Source organism: Erinaceus europaeus, chromosome 2, assembly GCF_950295315.1.
Source record: "Erinaceus europaeus chromosome 2, mEriEur2.1, whole genome shotgun sequence".
Taxonomy (NCBI): domain Eukaryota; kingdom Metazoa; phylum Chordata; class Mammalia; order Eulipotyphla; family Erinaceidae; genus Erinaceus; species Erinaceus europaeus.
The window spans coordinates 196,979,695-196,985,065 of NC_080163.1; positions in this window are offsets into that span (position 1 = coordinate 196,979,695).

A 5,371-nucleotide genomic window follows, 5' to 3' on the forward strand; every position below is an offset into this window, starting at 1 on the left:
CCTGAGTGTCTTCTGCCTCTGGGCCGGTGGGGTTGGGGTGAGGTCCTCGGCACCCCTCTGGGATCTAACAGCAGTGGGAGCAGGGGACTGCAGAGAGGTGGGGGTGGGTGGTTGTGCGCCCGGTTAGACGTGCAAATGTTACCTTGCAGAAGGATTTGGGTTCAAACTTCCCCTACCTTCTGGGGGGACACTTCACGAACAATGAAGCAGGTCTGTAGGTATCTCTCTTTCTCCCGAACCCGCTGGGCGGTGAGGCGCCTGGTTAAGCACACATAGTGCTAAGTGCAAAGATCCACTCAAGGATTTGCGTTCGAGCCCCCACCCCCCACCTGCGTCAGGGCTGCTTCACAAGTGATGAAGCAGATCTGCAGGTGTCTTTCTCTCTACGTCTCTATCTCCCCCACCCCCTATTTTATCTCTGTCCTATCCAATAAAATGGAAAAAATGGGTGGCTGGGCGGTAGTGCAATGGTTTAAGCACACATGATGGGCAAGTTTCACATGAAAATGGAGTGGCCCAGACCACTGAGCATTTAGTAAGGACCACGTGAAATGCCTCATTCCTGCTAGTGATTTCCAATGTGTGGCTGCCCTTTCTCTCTCTCCTTTTGTTTCCTTTCCTTTCCTTTCCTTTCCTTTCTTTCTTTCTTTCTTTTTTTTTGCCTCCAGGGGTATCGCTGGGCTCGGTGCCTGCACTACAAATCCACCGTTCCTGGTGGCCATTTTTTCCTGTCCTTGTTATTATTGTTATTGCTGTTACAGCCCTTGTTATTACTGTTATTGCTATTATTGCCTATGTTGGATAGGACAGAGAGAAATGGAGAGAGGAGGGGAAGACAGAGAGGGGGAGAGAAAAATAGACACCTGCAGACCTGCTTCACCGCCTGTGAAGCGACTCCCCTGCAGGTGGGGAGCTGGGGGCTGGAACCGGGATCCTTATGCTGATCCTTGGGCTTCGTGCTGCGTGCGCTTAACCCGCTGCACCGCCGCCCGACCCCCATTTTCCTTTTCTTTTGCAGAGCTGGGGCCTTTCCCACATGTGATTTCGCTGCTCCTTCACCAGCTTTTTCATTCTGACAGAGAGACAGAGGGCAGCGAAATCATCACGTGCAGTCTCCCCCAAGGCCAGGGCACCTTTCTCCCGTGACTGGAACCTGGGTTCTGTGCTGAGCAAGGCATGTGCCTTAGCCATCGAGCTATCTCTCCCTTTTCCTTCCCCTCTACTCCTCTATTACCAGAATCCAGATGACAGCTCACCCAGCAGGCGACTAACAGGAACCCCACACCATCCTTCCCACACATCTGCCGAGACTCAGAAAGGAAAAGGAAAGAGAGCCAGGGCTTGGGGCTTCCACAGGCCCTCCTGCACACCCGGCTCTGGGTTCTTTCGATAAATACCCCGCGGGAGAGATGCAGAGAGGGAGGCTTCAGCCAGGCCCGGGAGCTCAGCCCATCCACGCCCAGCCTCCCCTGTGCTGAGCCCTGAGTCACAGGCTGAGTGGCCTTGCACCTTGAACCCACCGTGAGAGGCTGATTCATCCTAGCTTCCCTCCACTTGTGGGGAAGCCCGCTCCTCTCCACTGAGCTATCTTTGGATTTCCCTCCAAACCCCGAGCCCCACCCTCGGCCAGATGTCCCCCCAGCAGTCCACCTAGGAGCAAAAGAGACAGGAACTTGGGGGGACATCCACAGACCCTCCCCGTCCAGGAAGCCTTCCAGGAAACGTAGCCAGAATCTCTGCCAAACTCAGGCCTCCTCCTCCTATATTTTTAATTTGATTTTTTTTTTTTTTTTTTTTGGTAACTGGAGCCCTACTCAGCTCTGGTTTACGGTGGTGCCAGGGATTGAACAAAGAGCCTCGGAGCTTCAGGCATGAAAGTCTTTTCCATAAATGTTATGCTGTCTTCTTGGCCCTCAGACCTCCTTAACCAAAGACTTCCCCCACCTACCCACCCACCCTGAGCGTTGCTCAGCTCTGGCTCATGGTGGTGCTGCAGATTGAACCTGGGACTTTGGAGCCTCGGTCATGAAAGTCTCTTTGCATCGCCATGATGCTGTCTCCTCCCTCCCCCATGGTGAGACATCTATTAGAAGTGTACAACTTTCGGAAGTTGGGCAGCAGCGCAGCAGGTTAAGCGCAGGCAGTGAAGCAGGTCTGCAGGTGTCTGTCTTTCTCTCCCCTCTCTGTCTTCCTCTCCTCTCTCCATTTCTCTCTGTCCTAGCCAACAACGACATCAATAACAACAACAATAATAATTAGAACATCAAAAAACAAGGGCAACAAAAAGGGAAAATAAATAAAATAAAATAAAAAAAGAAGTGTACAACTTTCAAAGGCAGCCTCTATGCGTTTTGTGTTTATCTTTTATTTTTTAAATATTTATTTATTCCCTTCTGTTGCCCTTGTTGTTTTATTGTTGTAGTTATTACTTGTTGTCGTCGTTGGATAGAACAGAGAGAAATGGAGAGAGGAGGGGAAGACAGAGAGGGGGAAAGAAAGATAGACACCTGCAGCCCTGCTTCAACGCCTGTGAAGCGACTCCCCTGCAGGTGGGGAACCAGAGGGCCAAACCGGGATCCTTACGCTGGCCCTTGTGCTTTGTGCCACCTGCGCTTAACCTGCTGTGCTACCGCCTGACTCCCGAGTTCTGTGTTTATTTATGCCTGTAGGTCCCTTTAAAAATATATGTATTGGGCCAGGTGATAGTACACCTGGATTAGTGCATACAACAGTGCACAAAGACCCAGGTTCAAACCCCTGGTCCCCACCTGCAGGGGAAAAACTTCACAAAGGGTGAAGCAGGGCTGCGGGTGTCTCTCTGTCTCTTTCCCTCTCTCTCACCCCTCTCAATATCTCTGTCTCCATCTAATAATAAATAAAATGCTAAAACTACGTGTATCATATAAACAGATATGGTATAGGCAGAGGCATAGAGATAGTGAGCCACAGAGACCACAACAATGAAGCTTCCTTCAATGCTGTGGGCCTGCACACATGGCCCAAGCAGTGCACTATCCAAGTGAGCTATTTTGCTGGCCTCCTTTAGAAATTTCAGATAGGGACAAAGAGAGAGCCTGCGAAGGAGAGACTGCTCCACCGTTCATGCAGCTTCCTCTGGTGCCTCTCATGGTGTTCCCATGTGGTGCCAGGGGCTCCGGTCCGGGCTCCTGTGTATGGTGAGGTGTGCATTCTACCTGGACCCTCTGGGCCCGCCATGTTTTTTCTTCCTCCTCTCCCCTCCCCTCTCCTTTCCCCTCTCTCCTCTCAGAGCACTGCTCAGCTCTGGTTATGGCGGTAATGGGGGGGGGGGGAGGGTCTAACCTGGGACCTTTGGAGCTTCAGGTGTGAAAGTTTCTTTTCTTAAAAAAAATTTTTTTTTTCCCCTTTTGTTGCCCTTGTCTTATTGTTGTTATTGATGTCGTCGTTGTTGGATAGGACAGAGAGAAATCAAGAGAGGAGGGCAAGACAGAGGGGGAGAGAAAGACACCTGCAGACCTGCTTCACCGCCTGTGAAGCGACTCCCCTGCAGGTGGGGAGTCTGGGACTCAAACCGGGATCCTTACGCCGGTCCTTGTGCTTTGTGCCATGTGCGCTTAACCCGCTCCGCTACCGCCCGACTCCCAGGTGTGAAAGTTTCTTTGGGTAAACATCGTCTCCTCAGCTGCCCTCAATGAGTTTTCACAGATGCCTCACCTGAGCAGTCACTGCTCAGCTCAAGCTAGCTGTGCCCTGAAGGACCCTGGGAAGCCCTGCTGCTTGCCATGGAGCAAAGCTGCTTTTGGGATTCTCAGCGCCCCAGGTTGGCTTCTGGGGGGGGGGGGGGACAGGGTGTCTGCAGGCTCTAGGTCCCCAGTCCCCACCTGCCACCCTCCTTCCCGTTCTCCTGTCGTGGCTTTTCCTGGCAATGGGCTGCCCTGCTTCCTTCCCAAACATCCTCTGTCCAGCTGCCCACCTCGCCTCTCGGCCCGTCTACTCAGAGCAAACAGCCGCTGTTTGCCCAGCTCTGAAGTGAGGGCCCTCCAGGCTGCGTCAACACCAGACCCCACTCGGTGGGGGACCTGCTTTCAGCTTTGAGCGGCTGCCAGCGTCACAGTGATTTTAACTATCAGGAGGGGCTGGCAAACAGTACAGCTTTCTTTCCTTCTTTTTTTAGTTTACAGACCTTTAGTTATTTATTAATGAGAGACATAGGAGAAAGAGAGAGGGGAGGGAGAAAGGAAAGAGAGAGAGAGAGAGAGCACAAACCAGGGGCTGAGTAGTGAGTGGTACATTCAGTGAAGCACACACATCACCAGGCACAAGGACCTGGGTTCCAGCCCCAGCTCTCCACCTACAGAAGGGGCAGCTTCAGGGGCAGTGAAGCAAGTCTGCAGGTGTCTCCCTGCCTCTCACTCTGTTTCTTCCTCCCCTTTCAGTTTCTCTCTGACCTATCAAATAAAATGGAAAATAGAAAGAAAGAAAAAGGGGGAGTCGGGCGGTAGCACAGCGGGTTAAGCACATGTGGCGCAAAGCGCAAGGACCGGTGTAAGGATCCCGGTTCGAGCCCCCGGCTCCTCACCTTCCGGGGAGTCACTTCACAGGTGGTGAAGCAGGTCTGCAGGTGTCTGTCTTTCTCTCCCCCTCTGTCTTCCCCTCCTCTCTTTGTTTCTCTCTGCCCTATCCAACAACAGCAATAACTGACAAAAAAGGGTAACAGGCAACAAAAATGGCCTCCAGGAGCAGTGAATTCATAGTGCATTGAGCCCCAGTGATAACCCTTGAGGCAAAAAAAAAAAAAAAAAGAGAGAGAGAGAGAGAGAGAGAGAAAGAGAAAGAGAAAGGAATTATATTCAGGACCAGGAGGTGGTACAATGGCTGGAGCACTGGATTCTCAAGACACTCAGCTCCTGAGTTGGATCTCACATGTGCCAGACTGACAGTCTGGTTCTCGCTCTGTACTCCTGTGATAACCACTGTCTTATAAATTATGACTTCCCTAATATAATGATTTAAAACGGAGCCAACAGTCAAGCTCTGCGGACCCCACGTCCAACCTGCGTCAGTCACTTAGCAGCTGAGAGGAACCACAGAGTGAAGCCGTCCAAAGCCTGTGGTTTTCCGGGCGACATTTTGACCCAGCAAAAAGCACCCCGTTCATCCATGGCTCTGGGCTCCAGACCTCAGGGAGAGCTTTGAATCATCCCTGACTCATGCTTCCTCTCCAGTGCCCCTCTCTCCCTGAGTCACCAGTCCCAGCTTTCTCCCCCTCCTCCCCTTCCTCGTCTCCTGCTTCCCTTCCTGCCCAGAGTGGCCCTGCTTCTCACTGGGACCAGCACTGGTTTATGTACATATTTATTTTTACTTTCAAGGACATTTTTTTAGAGAGAGAGAG